The sequence below is a fragment of the Petaurus breviceps genome, unplaced genomic scaffold (assembly GCF_028583685.1).
Source record: "Petaurus breviceps papuanus isolate PSGF00001 unplaced genomic scaffold, PetGlider_PUasm1.0 547, whole genome shotgun sequence".
Classification (NCBI taxonomy): domain Eukaryota; kingdom Metazoa; phylum Chordata; class Mammalia; order Diprotodontia; family Petauridae; genus Petaurus; species Petaurus breviceps.
The window spans coordinates 76942-96043 of NW_027186368.1; the positions used below are offsets into that span (position 1 = coordinate 76942).

General features: G+C 52.8%; 1 long non-coding RNA gene across 1 annotated transcript in view; it reads right to left on the bottom strand.

Annotated features, from left to right (window-relative positions):
* LOC138172474 (uncharacterized) overlaps positions 1–18891 on the bottom strand; it is a 20432-nt gene extending 1541 nt beyond the window's left edge. Inside the window, exons 1-2 of the long non-coding RNA XR_011171125.1 lie at positions 18752–18891; positions 12636–12699 (exon numbers count right to left, since the gene is read on the bottom strand). This is a non-coding gene — a long non-coding RNA (uncharacterized lncRNA). The remainder of the gene's footprint in view (positions 1–12635; positions 12700–18751) is intronic.
* Positions 18892–19102: the final 211 nt, after the last annotated feature.

Below are 19102 nucleotides of genomic sequence, written 5' to 3' on the forward strand. Positions count from 1 at the left end.
CTGTGTTTTTTTTAAATGTGTACCCAGAGAGGTAGGGTGTTGTTTTTTAATCAGAAACAAACTGTTTTCCTAGCTAAGTGGCACAATAGATAGAATCCTGGCCCTGGATTCAGAAAGACCTGAGTTTAAATGTGGCCTCAGATACTTCCCAGCTGTGTGGCCCTGAGCAAGCCCCTTCACCTGTAAAGTGGGGATTATAATAGCACCTCCCTTCAAGGGTTGTTGTGAGGATCAAAGGAGATATTTTTAAGTGCTCAGCACACTGCCTGGCACAAGTAGGTTCTATACATGTGTTTATTCCCTTCCCCTTTCCCTAGCAAGACAACTGCAAGGTGAGATTTTGTAACCACATTTTAAATCCCCAAGATTGAGTCTAATTGAGAAGCAATGCTTGATGGTGCAATGAACAGGACTGGAGCCTGGTTTCCCAGGTCAGTCACTTTCCATTCATGTACCTCAGTCTCCTCTAATGTAAAATAAGAGGTCAGACTCCACAGGTCTTGAAACTCCAATCATGTGAGCCTTCCAATGGGCTTTGTCCTTTCTCCCCATTAAGAGTTCCTGTGGGTCCTATCCAGTGTTTCCTTAGCTGGTGTTTATAGAGCATTTCAGGGTTTCCAAAGCCTTTCCCTCAAGAAACACTCCTTCCCTGAGCCCCCAGCTACTTCGTATCCATCTTGTGTCCCCCAGTGCTAATAAAAGCTAAAAGGCTGAAAAGTGCACTACATACAGATGGACCAGTCAGTCAATAAGTGTCTACTGAACACCTACTGTGTGTCAGGTGCTAAGGCTGGGGACAGAAAGGCAGAAGACAGCACCTGTCCTCACGGAGCTCAGTCCAATGGGGAAGACACTGTGCACAGCTCTGCACAAACAAGACTGACACAGGCTAAACTGATGGTAACAGAGAAGGCACTGGAATTGGGTGCGGGGGGGGTGGGGCTGAAGGAAGCCTAGGAGGGCTGAGGGCAGAGATGAAGAGGGAGAGTGTTCCAGAAAGGGAGGAGTGCCCAAAAGAAGACTGTGTGCTTCATTATCTCATTTTTCAGATGAAGAAACTGAGGCTCAGTTAAGTGACCCACCCAGGGTAATGCAATTAGGAAGTATCTGAGGAGAGATCTGAGTGACTCCAAGTTTACTACTCTAGCCCTTAGGCAGCACTGCCTCCTAATATGATAGGATGCAAGTTCCTTAATGGCATGAGAGATTTTGTTTGTGTCTTGTGCCCCCAGGGCACAGAAAACAGTAGGTGCTTAATAACTGCTAGTGGTTAAGTCAGGGAGGTGGGGGGGGGGCTGGGCTTGGAGTCAGGAGGTCCAATGTTTAAACCTGTTTCAGATATGACCCTGGGAAAGTCATTTAACTTTTTCCAGAATTGGTTTCCTCATATGTAAAATAGGAAAAATAATAGCGCCTAGTTTGTGGAGACTGCCTGAGGTAACACATACGTAGAGGGCGCCGGCTCAACTTTAACTTTTGCTGAACAGGCAACTCTGTCAGGGAGAGTGCTGGCACCCCTAATGCACAGAGAGGTAAACTGAGACAACTCCATGACTTGACTCCTTCCGGGGCCCAAAGGCCAGGGCTGAACTTCCCAGAGGAATCAGGTTTTGCTCAGTTTGCCTGTGGACCCCTTTCCAAGGGCATACCAGCTGGCACCCCCTCTTTCCACTGTGACCATCTCAGTGGCCAGAGCCCAGATCCTGGGTCTCCAGGGTGGTTGTCATTTTAAAATGCCAGACCTGGAGGGGAAAAGAAAATGGAGATTAGGTGCTGCTCTAAGTGGCCACTCTTCAGGTGCCAGTGTGCAGCACCATGGTCACCAAGGGCCTCTGCAGAGCCCTGTGCAGACCTTGACAGGCCTACGGGTCACAGGAGATTAAAGCGAGCCCCAGTTCATATTCATAGGGCCCCCTTGTTCCCTCTCTCTCCAAAGTGGCAGAGAGAGCAAGGAAGAAAGGAAGGAGAGGGAGAAAATGAAGCATCTTCTTCAGTCTCTAATCCCACCAACACTAGAACAGTCTGCTCCGGGGAGCTTGGGAGGTTGCTATGGGGACACATGGGCCTGCAGCCTCAGGGCAGACCACCCCAGAGGCCGGTTGGGGAGGGAAGCTAGGTGGCTGAGATGCCCAGACACTGAGGTGCCCCCACCTCAGGGAGGTGGAAGGCTAAGGGGGTCATGTGGGGGCTGGCATTTGTGCAAATATCAAAAGTCTGACTCATAACCCGAGCTAGGACTCCTAAGCCTTGGAAAGTAGATCCCACGGTGTCTTTGGAACCGGATTTTTAAGTAGGAGCCATTGGTGTTTTCACCTGAGAGCTTACAGAGTCCCTTCCACTGTCTCCTGGCATCTCTATGATCCTGGGCAGGGGCTATTACAGGTGTTACATGTGACCCCCCACTCTACCGATGAGGTAACTGGCCCTCAGAGGAAGCAACTTGCCCAGGTAGGATTTTGGCCGAGGTCCTTCTTGATGCCACACCCCTATTGGTGTCCACATGCCTCCCTGCTCAACTGTATGCTGTTGGGTAAGCTGCTCGCCAAGCATGGAGCAGAGAAAGGAGAGTAGGGGACCTGTGGTCTATAGCTGCTACCTGATGGTGTGACCTGGACCAAGTCATTTCTCTTACCCAGATCTGTTTCCTACTCTGTGAAGAGAGGCAGTGGATCATCACATGGTGTCTAAGGCCTCTCCCAGCTCTGACCCAGACAGGACTGGAATCACTCAAGCCATGAGCCTTATGAAAACTAAAAAAGGAGATCCCACTGAGGAGGAAAGCTCACGTGCAAAGAGAGAGACTGACAGAAACTCACTGTCAGACAGACTACTCAAGGAAGACGTGGAAGCGCTGAGTCATCAAACTTGGCTTCAAGCCTTCAGGCAAGTGTTTGGGAAATGATCCTTTAGGAAAAATGCCTAAAGCCCTGTCTCACAAAATCACCTTGGCTCCTCTAAAGAAGAGGAGACGGTGGTCACAGTGGCACCATGGGGAAAGCTGACAGTAAAACCAGGAGAGTAGAACCTTGCTTCTTTGACCCCACTTCCTAGGCTCTTTATCTGAGTGCCAGTACCCTCCCCAAAGAAGCATTCATGAGTTTCATCAACACATTTGGGATCCAAAGTGTCCTCCAACAGATAATCAATGACACTAGACTGGAGGAACCCCACGAGCTTGTGAAATAACATCCAGCTCCATTTGGGCATTATGGAGCTGTGACATTACTGGTCGATTCTACTTTGCTGCACTATGGGGGCAATGATGCTCATCTACTGGTGTCACAGGATTCTTGAGAAGATGGGGCTGGACTAGGTGCTTATTTCAGACTGTTTCTGTCCCCTCCTGTCTGCCTGCCACGTTTCCTGTGCCCTCTAAAGGGAGAGGTCACCCAGTCCTTCCAGAGGTGATTGCCCAGGGCTGGGCACTTTAGGACAAATCGCTCAGGTGGAAAAAGAAGGGGAGAATGCCCGAACTCTCTTGTGAGGACCATCACCAGGTGCCTGGGCAGGGGAGAGCTGCTTCTGTAAGCTCCGACAAGTCTTTTCTGGGACGTTCTTTCTGCCTCTAACTCCAACCGCGCTCTCCTCTAGACTTCCCTATGAAGGTCATGGAAAATGTGGACATAACGAAAGCGACTTTTTCATTCTGAAGGGCAGCCCTCCAAACAAGAGCTCACGACCTCCTTGGAGCCCCACCTATGTTAAAGAAACGTGTCCGGCCAAGCCCCTTGGCTCCATCTTCCTCCCTCAAACTGGTGGTTTATCTGAAGTCCAATTTCTCTGCATCTGTGTGTTCAAAGGGAGGGAGGGTGCAAGCATGTGGAGCTGAATATCCTTCTTCCACTGGAGGCATTTCTTCAAGGGCTGCGGCCTCTGATTGAGCTAGGCAGCTGGCCGACTTAGAGCTAATTTGTGACTCCCGAAGTGGCGAACAAACAAATGAAACACTACGAGGGAGCAAAGCCTTCCATTAACAATGCTCTAAGAAGCTCCAAGAGCTTCAATGTTCCTACGTGGGCTGCAAGGGGCAAAAACCCCAGAGACTTAGCTCTAAAGACTCCAGGTCTAGGAGATCGCTGGGTTGGAGGAGCCTGAATCCCATCTCACTCTCCCTGAGCTGGTGACCCTGGTCAAGTCACTGTACCTTTCTGAGACCCAAGTTTCCTCATCTGTATGAGGGAATAATGAAAGCACCTACTTCCCAGGGTCCTTGTGAGGATTAAACACAATGTGTAAAGTGCTTTGTCAGCCTGAAAAGTCTCCTTCTATCCTGGCTCTTACTACTGCTGCTATTGCCAGAGAAGCCTTTTCTAATTTATAAAAACTCTAGGCCAACTCCATGGATCTCTGAGGCCCCCTCTGTCTCTAATATTTTAAATCCCAAGGTCCTTTGCAGCATGGGGAGATTAATTCGGTGACGAATTGGTGAGGCTTGAGGAAACTGACACAGATAATCAACAGGAGAAATATTCCCAAATTTGAAGCTGCAACAGGATGTAATGGGAATGTAAATTTTAAAGATCTTCCCTGCCCCTAGGCTAAAGTGCACCTGGAGCCTGGGGTGGGAGGCTTGTTTTTCAGTAGATACTTCTTGATTGGCCAGTGGGTCCAGAAGGTTGTTACATTCTCTGAGCCAAGAGAAGGCTATATAAGCCCTGATGTGAGGCTTTGTTTTGGGGCTCACTTTGAGAAGTGTTCTGTGATTTGATGAAACTCTGGGCTAGCTGTTGTCCAGACCCCCCCCCCCCCCCTTTGAAACCCAGATGTTGTTTGGTATGGATGTAATGGTTGGACAGTTTGGAAATCTGATCTGTTTCTCTGACTTGATAATTCTGTCTGTATATTCTGAAGTTCGGGGTGCTGACCTCCTTCCCCTGAACTAGGTAAATGATACATCTATGACTGATTAAAGTAAGCTTGTTAACCCATTTTGAGTTGCTTTCCTCTATCAAAGCAGATCCAAGAACCTGTATTGGCAGCAAACCCTAGGGACGCTTGGGGTGCTTGCTGCTACAAAATTGAAGTTGCAATAGGAAGTCCCCAAACATGAGTTGGATGAGCTTTCCTTGGGCGCCCAGGGCAGCCCACCCATCACAAAGGGGTGGTGAGCAGAGAGGCTAGGCATCAGAGCCAGGTCTTTGGGCTCCAAGGCCAGGGAGTCTTCTGGTTTATGAGATGGTGGATCCCATTGGTGATACCAATGCCACCAGCTCTCTCTTGGATGAAGAGCTCCCTTGGCATTCCCAATATGATCTCTTCAGTCTTGGCTCTGGAAATCCTCTCGGTGGAAGGGAAGCCTGTGGCAGTGAGTTTGCCCCTGTTGTTCCAATGGTGAAGAATGACAGGAATCCTCCATTCTGCATGGGCTCTGTAAGCCCTTTTCTTTCCTCCCCACGGCCCTGGTCCTTCCCCAGCACCTTCAAATGCTGTCATCCTGTCACCTGAGAAGGAAGGTATGATGTTTTCAGCTCCCAGCCAAGAAGTGGTCACCCCACATACTCCAGATCATGTGGCCCAACTTGTAGCCATCCTGAAGGATCCCAGAGCATCCTTTCTGTCCATTCCATGTGCTGGAACCATTTTACCAACCACTTGAAAACATCCCTTGGTGTGTCAGCACCAGCATGACACAAAAGGTTTTAGGGCTAAAAACAACAAATGCCACTTCTAATTGAAATGACCGACTGGATGGAGTTCTGGGCTTGAAGCTCAAAATGGCTGGTTTCCGAGACTCAAGGCTTACTTCTGAACTTCTCCTCAACACCAGCAAAGGGAGCAAGGACAGAAGGCACTGGTCTCAGCATCACCAGACCTCAGTGCAAGTTCTGATTCTGACCCTGACCTTGGACACACCACTTTTTCTTCTATGAACTGAGGGTGTTGTTATTTGCACCACTGGCCACATGCCACATGTGGCCATAGTGAAGGCAGAGCTTTATAGACATTTAAGGGAGATGGACAAGGAGATTTGGGAAACCCCTCCTCCCCCTTGTTCAAGGCCCAGGTTAGTGATGCCTTCTGTCCTGTGGGTCTTTGATGCTCATCCCATGGCATGATTGTCAGAGCTAGAAAGAGTCACATGGGGTTTGTGTCTTTGTTCTAGAGAACTCTACTCCTTTCAGAGAGGGACTACAGCTTTGTGTGTGAGTGCGCACACGTGTGTGTGTGTGTATGTGTGTGTGTGTGTGTGTGTTGTAGGTCTGCTGTTTTCTGAAGCAGGAGTATGGAGACCATGCTTTTCTCTGCAGGCAGGCAGTACATCCAACCTCACTCAAAGCTGTTAGGCTCAGCTGTATTTCTTAGTGACCTCCATTCTGTTCTGTACATTTTTAAAATGTTTCATAGACTGTTCCTTAATTTTCTTTTATCATTTGAGCAGATCTGCCATTATTGACTCCCCTTTCTAACTCTTCCCATCCCCCAACTGGAAGGAAGAAAAGCCATGCTCTCATACTGGATGTGTGCAGCCAAGAAGCATCTGTCCCTTTAGATGCCTTATGTTCCTCACTTCTCTGCTGGGGGCGGGCAGAAGCAGGTTTTCTCCTCAGTCCTCTGGAACTCATTAACGGGTTGCTTGGAGCTCTTAAGTCGTTCAAAGTATAAGATGTTCCTATGGTTCTTCTCACCTTACCACTTCATTCTGCATCAGTTCATCCGTCTTCCCAGGTTTCTCTCAAACAATCCCTTTCATCATTTCTTATGATTCACTTACATCCCACACTTTTCTTCAGCTATTCTCCAATAGATGGGTCCCCTATTTCTTTCCAGTTCTTTACCACCACAAAAAGAGCTGCTACAAATCTGTTTGTACATCTGGATCCTTTCCCCTTCTTTGACCTCTTTGGGGCAGAGGCCTCACAGTGGTATCACTGGGTCAGGGGGATACACATTTTGGTAACACTTTAGTTGTCATTTCAAAAGTATAGTGATGTGCCCTCTTTCCCTGAAGGCCATTCAACAATGGCCTTCTGGGGTCATTTTTGCCGATCTGACGTGTGCAAGGTTGAACTCAAGTTGCTTAAAAGTGCACTTCTCTCATTATTAATGACATGGAGTATTTTCCACATGGCTATTGATAGCTTGATTTTCTTCCTCTGTCAACTGTCTATTCAGACCCTTTGATTAACATTAGAAAACCAAACTGTTAAAATGAGCCCAAGGACTCAGTGGCCTTGGCTGCTGACTGCTTCCCTTCCTCACATAACACCTCCTTTAGGAAATCCTCACTGATGGCTGCCATGGGCAGGGACCACTTAGCCCTTGGCACTTCAGGAAGGAGCTTATCTTGTAATAGACTGTGTATTGCCGCTGTCTGGGTTGGCTCTGACCAGACTGTGAGCTTCGAAATTACAGGAAATCCTGCCTTCTCTCTCGAAGAGCCCATTGTAGGCCTTGGGGTGGCAGTGACTGAAAGCATGGATGAACCCTCCATCCGGATGGTGCTGGTACAGCTACTATGTCAGTTAGAAGGTTAACCAGGAAGCAGAATCCACAGGCCAATATGGATGCTCTCCAATGTCAATTTGCCTTTTAGGGGAAGATAATCTGAAGGCCAGAAACCTCTTTGGATCTGGAATGGAAAGGGGCCTCAGAGATCTCCTCGTCCAACCTCATTCTACCCATGAGTTAAGGACCCACCAGAGAGGGGAGGGATCTGCCCAAGGCCACCCAGGTGTTAAGAAGCTGGCCCCCACCTCCAGGCTCCTGCAGACCACCCTATGACTGCATCTCCTGAGGTCTCAAATCATAGTGTTAGGAGCCCGCGCACAGTGGTTGGGCTGGAGCGCCAGGATGGGGGCGGGGAGAGGGGGCCGAGATGTAATCTTTCAGGCAACTGAGTCCAAACCATAGAGGAATTCAGAAATTGGAGCTGGGGCCTTGAAGTGCCCTGGAAGGGAGCACACAGGAAGCTCGTGGCGATGCTCACCCGAGGCCAAGTTGGCTCCTGTGACAGCCGTTCTGTGGGGCTGGGGATTGGCTGCTGCTTCTCAGCCGACTGGATGGAGCAGAAGCGTTTGTTTTTCCAGGCCAAGACCGATGACTGAACAGGTCTGACGCCCTGCTTGGTAGGTTCCCTGGACCTCACCACAACTGGCCCCTAAAAGCCAGTGCCCCTCCTTGCCCCTCATGGGATCAACAGAAGTGGGGTGCCTTCTGTGACAGGCTGGAAGAGGGGCCTCTTTGCTTTTCCTTTCAAGGCCATTCCAAATGATGAAACAAGCCAGTGATGACCGTCTGTGGACCAGTAAGTGAACGGCTCAAAGCTCTGAATTGGGATGAAAGGGGAGCCATGAATTGTGGTGGGGGGAGGGAGGAGGAGCTGTAACATACATAGGACCCTAAGAACTGCCCTGGAATCCAGTTACCAGAATGAGTCTCCCAAGGGGTGGGGAATGGGGGTGGAGACAAAGGTGAGCAGTGACGATGGGAGAAACTGAGGCAGCTAACCCCAAAACAGCAGCAGAGATCTCTGCCATTTTCCTGAGGCATGAATCCAAGACATAACAGAGATCCTTTCAAGATTGTTAAAAACAGAACGAAGAAATCATCACTTAAGACGATGAGATCCTGGGCAGGAAAGTGAAGACCGGGGGATAGAGGATGTGCCTTCCTCCCTGACACCCAGGGAAGGTGTGGGATGCAGAAGCTTGATCTGGTAAGGTGGTGCCTGAACTTGAGCCTGGAGCCCTGGAAAGGCCAGGGCAGGTCACCAGCAGAGGAATTCAGAGGGTGGTGGCAAAGTCCTGGGCAAATGTCAGGGGCACCAGGCCCCACAAGTTGGTGAGGCCGCCAATGAAAGATGTGGCTTCTCATAAAGCTGCATTGGGGGAAAAGAGAGGAGTGGAGAAAGGGACACAGCCCCTATTGCGGATGGATGGGACGGTGATAACTAAACACAGGTAAGCAAATCTGCCCAAGGCGGACTGAGCTTAGGGTTCATCTCTCTGCTGATGCCCTAGATCTGGGCCGCCAGCCCCAGGCATGTCCCTGTGTTGTATGCCTGTATTACCAACTGCCAACTGGTCATTCCAGAGACACCATCAACTCCATGTGTCTAAGTATAGCTTGTGTGTTATCTTTCCTACTTCACTGCACATCACTCCCTGCCCTGTGCTCTGTGGTCCAGCCAAACTGGCCTCAGCCTCTTCTCCCAAGCGCCGCCTCCTCCAGGAAGCCCTTCTAACATCCCAAACCGCCATATGGTTCTGATACTTTCTACTTACTTTGCAGACACCCCTGTTTCTCAGTCAAAATGCCAGCTCCCAGTGAGTAGGAACCATTTCATTTTCTGTACACAGTAGGTGTCTAATAAATGCTTGCTTAACTGAATCCCTGCTGCATAATGGGGTTATGCCACCTGAGTCACCTACAAGCGCCATCGCCCCTGTGTTTGTCACTGTCCCTTATGCCCACTCGGTCACTAAAGTGGCGGAGGGTGGCCAAACATCGTCTGATCTGGATTCGTGAGCTTTTCTTGTCCTCTGCCCAGTGCTGGGGGTGTTTGGGATGCAAGGCTCCTTGGGGCCAGAGGGTCCCATGGTGACGCTGTCTCAGGAAGGGCCATGAGCCTCTCAGGCTTGGCCTGGCCTGGCCAGGAGCACATTCGAGGCCTGACACAACCTTCAAGGACCTCCCAGGGGCCTTGGAGCAGGGCCGCTGCCAAAGACATCGGAAAGGAGGCCGTCTTGTCCCACCTGCAGCGGTGCTGGGAATACTGGAATCCCGGGGCAAGCATCTGGCGGTCACCCAGCATCTCCGCTCAAGACAACTGTGAGGGCAAGCAGGTTTTTGCTGATGATGGAGTGCTCATGTGGCCTTGGGGCTGTCACCTCGTGAGCCTTGCTGAGACAGTCTTCCTCTGAAAGGGCGGAGTGGCACAGGAGGGTCTCGGAAGCCCCTTTCCGCCACATCCATGAGGGAAGGACCCTTATTCCTCCCTGGTCTCTCTTTGGGGCCAAGTCATACGAATAAGGCAAAGCTTTACAAGCATCACCCCACTGGACCTCACAAGTCTTGCAAGATTGGAGCTGTGGTTATGTCCATTTTATGGATGAGGGAACTGAGGCAAGCAGAGATGAACTGGGCCCAGGGTCACACAGAGGGAAGATGTGGGTCTTCTTGCCTCCAGGCCCTGGCACAGGAGGGGAGGGCAGCAGACCTTCTGCCCCCCCCGGGTTAGACATCTCCCGAGTTCTTGCCAGGCAAGGACACCAGGCTGCTCGGCCGTCCTCAGGGTCATCCCAACACACAGCGGCCGACCCGAGCGACTGCAGCGCTTGAGAGGTTTTCTGGGGAGGCCCAGATGCAGCTGTGGAGGCTGCTAGCAGCTTCACTCTGCGGAGAATTCCTCCGAGAGGTTCTCCAAACCACATCAAGGCCGTCCAGTTACATAATCCCGAGTTGTTTAACAATAGTTGTACCTGATCTATCTCGGTTTGGCTGCTGCCAGGAGCCAAGTGTACATGCCTCTTTTCCCCTTAAGACAATCCCATCTTGTTCCAGTTGTTCTCCCAGAAGGCACGGGGTCTGCTTCCAAGGACATTCTGGGGGGTCCAGGAACAGGCTTCCCTCGGACTCTCCACAAAGGCTACCCCTGCGCCCATGGCCATGGCCCAAACACGAGCCCTTTGCCCAGTCACGCCGCCGCAGAACCAGACCGTGTTCACACTGTTGGGGGAAGCCCGACCTGTAGCCAATTGGAAGGCCAATTTCCTGAAGAGGGGGCGGAGGACTCAGTTTCCTCTTCTGTCCAAAGGGCAGAGAAAACTCGATTGCCAGGCTCAGGGAGCCGTGTGAGACAGCTGAAGGCGCCGCTGCCACCCTAGAAAACATTCACCTTCCCATGACAGAGGGGCCTGGGCTGCCAGCCTGTCCCACTTGGACACATCTCAGACTCCACACAGCCAAACACCACTTCCTCTTCCACACTTGCTGCTTCTGTCACAGGCACCTTCTCCACCCCTCGCTCTCCCATCAGTCATTCTCACTCACCACGCTTGTCCCCATCCTCACAAGCCAGCAGGGCACTGGGCTCCTTACTGCCTCTCACCTCCAGTACACCAACCCTGCTTCCCTCTGCCTCCATCCCAGACCCTTTCCCACGGAGCCGCCAAAGCGCGCCTCCTCTCGTGTGGGTCCCCTGGCTTGCCCAAGCTAGCCCCAAGCCACCTTTCCAGTCTCAGTGGACAATGCCCTCATTCCCAGCCCTGATACATCCAAGCTGGCTTTCTTTTCGTCCTGCACCCCACAGCCACCACCACGTCGGGAACACACACCTCCTGCACTTCCGGGCATCATTCAAGAGGCAGCTGGGATACCATCTTCTGCATGAAGCCTTCTTCTCAATGCTCAGGCGCTCTCGCCATGGGCTGGGGCTAAGGGGAAGCCAGGGGCAAGGGCAGGTTGTGCACGGTGCCGGGCACAGGAAAGACATTCAGTGCACGCTTGTGGGTCGATCGACTGATCACCAAATGCTCACAGAACCGACCAATGAGAAAAGGGTTAACGGCGCTGCTGTCACACGAATCTCTCCTCTTGTAAACACTGCCTTTCATGACCACCACGGATACCAACAAAGGAGAAGGAGAAGGAGAAACCACCCTCTCTCTGTTCTCATATTCACTCACCAAACAAAGCAAAACATCAAACCCACATCAAGGCCTGCTGATCAAAAGGGAAGAGAAAAAGGACAGACATTCCAAATAAAGTTCAGCTGGTTCCTGTTTGGGGAACGACAAGCCCGGATCCCACTCGCCACAAGAAAACGGACAAATGAGAACTCGCCCCCATGGTGGTGGGGCTGGGAGGTTCCCATGGCGACAATGACTCCCTCATCCCCCTGCATCTGGAGGCCATCGGTCACCTTGTGGAAAGGGGCAGCTCATGAACAACCACCCTTGCCCCGAGAGGCTGAGTGGGAGGGGGGGGTCTGACTGCCAAGGGCTCTGAGGTCTTGGGGGCATGGCTGGTGATGGCAATGTGGCCAAGAGCTCATGATGGAGCCACAGATTCGCGTCCCCACCCCAGCCAACCTGCGCGCGGGCCCTTAGCACACACAGAAGAAGGAGTGCTAGCCAGGGAATGTCCACTGGCACCTTCCTCCAAAAGGGCCCCCGAGTTCTCAAGTCTCTGCTGGCACAGAAAGCAGGCTCCAGGAAGAAGGCCTTAGGAGTTCACCAAAGTGTTGAATGGAGCATAGGCCTAGCCAGAATCTGGAGGTCTGGCACTGAGGCCTCACTACCAGAAGGTCGGCTACAGTCCAGACTCTTGGATACTTTAGTAAAGGACCTATCATGTGGCAGAGAGTGCTGGCTTTGGAGTCCAAGGACCTAGGTTCAGATCCTGGCTCTGCCTCTGTCTGTGTGATCCTAGGCAAGTCACTTACCTCCTATTTTCCCATCTATAACATGAATGAATTCTACCAGATTTTTCTCTTAGAGGCATGGTCCTATGGAATGTCTGAAGGGCGGCCACTTTTCACTTATTCAGTTAATAAGCATTTCCTGAGAGGGAGCCACTTGGCAGGGGAAAGGAGCTGCATAGAGAAGCTGTAAAGGGGAAGTGCGCCCCTGAGTCGTGACCTACCCCCACCCAGGGAGAAGCGCAGAGGGCCTCCCCCGCAGTCGTAAGGATACAGGGATTATTGCCGTCCATGCTGCAGTTGTCCAGAATCAGGGGAATGCCGTCCAATTTGTACACCTAACCAAACAGACAGACACAACAATGCATTGTTAAGAACCATTCCAGGAACGTCAAAACTTCAAACCCAGAATGAAAACGGCGCCGGTTCTTCTCTGTGAATGTGATGCCTGGCGCTGTCCATATGACAGGTACCACGCACGGTATACAAGAAAGTGCTTCCAGGAAATTCAACAACCAAAAATGACCTGGAAACCAATCACCCACTTCCTAATTTCAGACAAATCCCACTGGCTACGATGAGGAAAAGAGGCAGGCAGATTTCATGAATCCATCTCCAACTGGGTTTGCTCTGAGCCTGTGAGGATGGTGGGGAGGCCTGAATTCTCACTATTAGGGGCCTTTCTGGCCGTGCCTCAAGCCTGACCCTAGGTCCTACTTAAAGAAGCTGGTGCCTTCAGGGCTTCACCCCCAGGGAGGCAAATCAGTGAAAATCAGCCCAGATGGGAAAGACCCACAATTCAGTCTCAGCTCCGAAGGCCTGGAGGGCACGGGGCAGCTCATGGCCTGGTCTGGGAGCCGTGTTCTGTTTCTGCTACTTCTGTGATCATTGGCCTGGATGGAAGCAGAGATGGCTGGCTTGCCAAACAGGCAGATAATGCAAAGAGGGGCGGGATAACAGACATCACAGGACAGAACAACCTAGACACAAAACGGTCCTGACAGGCTGGAAGGACAAATGAAATCTGATGAGACCCAAGCCAGGAGGGACACATGCAAAGTTCTGTGCTGGGGTGGGGGACACCCAGCTGTCAAGGACAGGACAGGGGAGGGGGCAACATAGTTAAATGACAGCTCAGGTTCTTCCTGGACCACAAGGTCGCTACGGGTCTGGCAAAGGGGGAGCCCCGCTCGGCTGCATGGAGGCGGGCCATCCCCTTCAGGCCACCACTCTTAGGGAAGGACGCAGCAGAATGAGGACATGTCCAGCACAAGACGACCAGGAAAGCAGGGAAAACCCTCTGGGGACCCAGTGAAGAAGCCTGGGGGAAGCTGGGGGAAGCTGAGGGAAGGCCGGTACTCACATTCCAGGTGTGACCTGGAGTCTGGGTCTCCCATCTTTACAGGGAGGATCCCTGTGATTCTCAACCATGCCAGGCAGATGGTGCAGGCATCGGTGCAAACAAAAGGGGACTGGTCAACATAACACACAGTCTGTGAGGCAGAGCGGGCTTCCCTGAGGGGAACTCGTGTGGAGAATGCTTGAGAAAACAACTGCATTAGAAAGAAGCTTGGAAAGAAACCCCAAACCTGCAGAGGGGGCGAGAGAGCCCCTCATCAAGCCCCTGCTTTCCAAAGAGGAAGACTGCGCTCAGAGAAGGCCTGGGGCTGGGCCAGGGCCTGACAGGACACCTGGGCTGGGCTGCTGGTCCAGACTAAGCCAGGGCAGGCTGGTCAGTGGTCAGAGCCACAGCCAGCAGCTCCATAAAAGACCCAAGGCCCAAGGAACTCATCCCTGGGCCTCAGGGGCCACAAACCGCTCACTTCAGGATCCATAACTGGCTTCCTAGGCTGACATCCATCTTTGCATTTAGAGACAGGATTCTGAAGAGGGGTCCCCAGGCTGTGCTAGGGGTTCAGGACAGGCCACAAAGGGGAAGCAGCCCCGGGGCCAGGAAGCACTGGCCCCTGACCAAGCCCCCAGGACCTGATTCCCTAGGACCTGAGCCAGGAGGGGCCTCAGTGCCCCCCTCCTTGGGCACTATCTGGGCCTGTCTCCTCATCGATGAGCTCCCTGCCAGCTCCAAGCTTCTTCCTTTAGGGGCCTCCCTTCAGGCCAGGGCAGCCCATGGAGGTGGAGGGACCACCAAGGGAAAAACACTTAACCACTCAAGCTCCCTTCTGTTCACACATCATAAAACAAATGAGTTGTTTGTCTCTCCGCCTAACAAGTTGGGAATTGATTATAGGCCCACACGGGCTGCTCTGCGTATGAGGGAGTGGAGCTCTGTCAGCACTTTCGTAAGGGGAGCACACAGGCCCCCAAGCAGGCCGCTAAGGCACCAGTGCTCCTCTGTCCGATGGCAGGGCTGGCCCAGTAGGGCACCAGGGTCCTCTCCCCGCTTTCTGGTGGCCACACACTCCCAGTCCAATGTCTCAGCCAGAGCTGACCTCCATACATGCTGCCTCAGGGTCTGGACTTGAAGCCGCCCGAATGCCACAGCTGGCATTTCATCTCAGCTCTCCAGCTGACTAATGAATGGAGAAACTGCCAGAAAGGAGATCAAATAGTGGAGACCAAAGGGCGCCCAGTGCCCTGCACAAAACTGGGGCTTTAGAAATGATTGCTGAATATTGTTAAAGGCAGCTCATAGAGAAGAAAACCCAGAATCATGACAGCCCATGACTCTGCCACAAAATCACATCACGTCCATTCTATGTGGGATCTTAGACACCAAGTTCCTTTTAGCAGAGGGGGAAACCGAGGCAGAGAGGGTATGCCCTTCTTTCAGCCAAGTGTCCACAGCCACCACAGAAGCCTTAAGAATAAAGGGAGAGCTCTCCAATAGCCCCTGTGCCGGGACCTTCGTGCCCAAGACAACAATCTATGCTTCTCAAGGTGCAGGGGCTGGGTCTATTTTGTCTCTGCCTTCCCAGCACCTATCTCCTGCCCAAGCTCGAGTCTCTGGGCCCTCTGCCCTAATTATTGTTCATGCTGACCCCTTGGCATCCAGCACTGAGAGATGAAGCACGCTCTGGGCCTCCTTTTGGATGGCACCTGAGGGCTAGAGCCCAAGACGGCACTGCCCGCAATGCCACTACCACACGTTTACCACAAGGTGAATCCCACAAGGACCAGGAAAGCCTCTGTCTGCTGACAATCACCCACAAAAGCGACTTTCCACCTGCCTGGTTGTCTTTCAGGGGACTGACCAAGCAAACCGCACCATACCCAGTGAAGTGTTTAAAGGGCAAGATGAACGCCTGACATTTTAAGGGAAAGCCAAGAGAAAATGGGGCTGAGCTGCCTGGGCACCCCCAGCCTGAGAGCGCACGGCTTCCACACCCCACTCCATGCCAGGCGGATGCAGGGGAGACGGAGCCATGAGGGCAGGTTGCCTGGCACATCCATGCTACCCCCAAGCTCTCTTTATAAGAAAAACTCTGCATTCCACCCCCTCCCCGCCTAGGGGGGCTCCCCCTCAAGAATACACCGTCCTCCGTCACACTTCAGAGCCTGCACAAACAGGGTCCTTTCGAATCCCCAGCTCACAGCTGAACCCGCTGTCTTTCACTGGTAACGCACCCTCCGAGTCTGTTACTGTGCTGCCAGCCTGCCACACTGCCCAGGCTAACCCAGGGAGAGGGGGAAGGGAGGTGGGGCTGGGCCCATCCCAAAGTAAGCCTTCTGCCTATGCAGGGAGAGGGGGGTGGTGAGGGTCCTTGGGATTCTATGCTGAATGCAGAGTAAGCAAGTGCCCACTGGGTGCAAAGGCATCTCTGCCCTCTAGGGACACAGGGACAATAACAAATCAGGTGACCCGCGTGACTAATGGTTGGGCCTTCTCATGGTAGAGGCCAGGGAAGGAAGCGCCATCCAGAATGGGGAGGGGGCCTCCTGCAGCCAACGCAGCCCAGGTAACAGCCTGCCGACCCCAGGGGTGGTGAGGAGCCAGGGCCATGGGCGGGCCCGGGGGGAGATGTGGATAGGAACCAGAGGCGCTTGGTGGGCAATGGGCAGTTAAAACGGAACTGGGAAATGCTCAACACAATGAATGAAGATGCGACAGAACACGGAAAATATGACTAAGTGTGGACTGGTGGTCCCCACTTCTATCTGAGTCTGACACCGTGTATTTATGGAGTGCCTGCTGTGTGCAGGGCACGGTGCCAAGTGCTCAGGAGAAAAAGAAAGGCAAACAGGAGCCCCTGCCCTCGGGGAAGCCTCAGGGGAGCCCTGGGCTCACGGTAGAGATGACCCACAAATGGTCTGGCACCAAGTTATAGATGGGACGAAGTGGGTCTCTGCAGCTGACGCTGCCACCGGGCAGGAGGCCCAAACCCAGAAGCCCTCTGCTTTTGGGCCTGAAGCTCCTTCAGACCTTTCCAGCCTTCTCATGCTTTCCCCCTGCCACCCATGGCCAGGCAGTGGTGCTGGACGCACCCACAGCCCCCCGTTTCCCACCTCTGGGCCTCTGCACTGGCCGTTCCCCTGCCTGGAGTGCGTTGCCCCCGTGTCCCTGCCTTTGCTTTCCCCACTGTTCTGCAGGGAATCCTTTCCTGCTCCTTCAGCTACCAGAGATTTCCATGAGGCCAGGGCCTGGCTCCTGCCACACGGCTTCTTCCTTAGCGACAATGACAGTGACGGACCAGGCTGGGAAGTTTTCATTTTGATTCAGAGATCACAGGAAGCCGCTGACACTTACTGAATCAGGGAGAGTATTGATCCTGTGGCTCTGAAGGGAAGCAGCAGCAAGGCTATTACCATGGGCCAGTCGAGGGGTGCTGGGGGAGTGGAACAGACAAGACTGGCAACTAAGAGGAGATGAGGGCTAAGAGAGAGGAAGGGACAGGTGGCCAGAAGGAAGTTGGAGTGCACTGGGGGGTGAGGTCACTGAGGCAGGCGCTTGTGGGGCATCTGGGCGGGCACTCAGTCAGCATGCAGGATTGTAGCTCAGGAGTGCGACCAGGGCAGGACAGACAGATCTGGGAACTGTCTGTCACGAGTAACAGAACCCACATGAGCTGATAAGGCCACCAAGAAGTGGTGACAGAGGGTAGGACGCAGGACCCAGCCTTGGGGTGGGGGAGAGAAGATGGAGAGCCAGCAAAGAACGTGGAGCCGGGCAAAGCGGGGAGAGGCGACAGTGCCACCGAGTCCGGCTTCTGCATCGTTACAGGCAAGGAGACTAAGCACCAGAGGGACAGAGGCTTCCTCAAGGTGAGTCTGGGCATGGGCAGGAGTGTGAGCTCAGGGTTCCTGACTCAAGGGAGGAAAGGAGGGAGGGAGGAAATCATCGCTGTCCATAAAACATACACAAAATGCACGGTACTAAAGCATGGAGGCCGGCCTGTGCTCCTTCCAAATCCCTACCCCCATGACTCATGTCATTCCAAAAGGTGCCTTCAGTGTGATGTGCCTGAGGGGGCACACAAGAATAATGTCAAGGGAATCCCAGCGTGGTCAGGCCTCCCTCCAATTTTCTGCGGCATCCCTGTCCCAATGGGCTGGCACAGGTCTGGCTCCTCCCCCACCTGCATCAGGGACCCTCTCTTGGGGGGTCGCCTGGGTGAGTCTGGGGGGGCACAAGCTCTCCTTTCATTTTTGCTAACCCATCAGCCCCCCATGGTGTGGATCATTCATTCATTCAAGAAACATTTATCAACTCCAAGAAAGCCAGAGTAAGAATGCAATCAGAGTCCGGGTCAGGGAAACAATTTAAACTATTTTTCTACTTTTTCCATAAAATGAGTGACTTCACCAATCTCAGACTGGGACAGAATGGGGAGGGCATCTGCAGTGACCAGACATCCTCACCTCTCCCTGCCTCCACATGGAGAGGCCCCTGGAGGGAGCCTCCCTCCCAAGGTGGTTCTGAGGGGAAGGAGCCTCTCCCTCCCCTGGGGCTAGGATGTCTGCTCCCGGTTCTGCCCCATCAGGAGCATGGCCTCTGGAGAAAAGTCAACCTCAGCTCTCCATCGTTCCCACAGACCCCAGACCTGGCCCGCTGCTAATGTGCAAGGACACAGGCAGGTGCGCTTGGGAGAGCGTGTGCAAACAGAGCCGCCAACGTCGTTCAGCCCAAATCTGTTTTCACAAGAACATCTGACCTGATATTAAACACGGTGATGAGGAGACAATGCAAAGCCTCCCTCTGAAAGACAGGCCGGGCACAGGGTTGGCCATTTCTGGGCTCAGCAGGAAAACACCCTACCCCAAACTAAACAGTAACCTGGTTAAGCATGAGGCTGAGCATAGCTGAGTGCATTAATCATCAGACAGGATAATAAAGGAAAATATGCCAACTATCTCCCAACTGTTTACCACTTCTGTTTTTCTTGGAACAGAAACGCATTTTCTATATTAGATGAACCTGTAAAAAACACATACCTGGTAAAAGAGCTGAACGCGTTCTCTGTATCAGGAGCATGAAAACATGGAATATTCCATCATCCTGAAAGAATTCTGGGTTCACAAAGGTCCAAGCACCCACCCGACTTCAGCTATGGTAACAGCTGCACAACAGAAACCAAACAGCTCTCCGCTCAGGGGCTGAGCTGGCCAAGGGCCCGTCTGCTCGCTGCGTAACAAGGCCCGACGACCTTTGGGGAGGGCACGGCCGCTGCCCAGGCTGGGAGGGCTTTGACCAGGGCAGCTCTGGCCCAGAGCGGGGGAAAGGCCTCCAGATGCGCCTCTGTCGTGGGCAAACCAAACATCCCAAGGAGACCTGTGGCCCCGTCA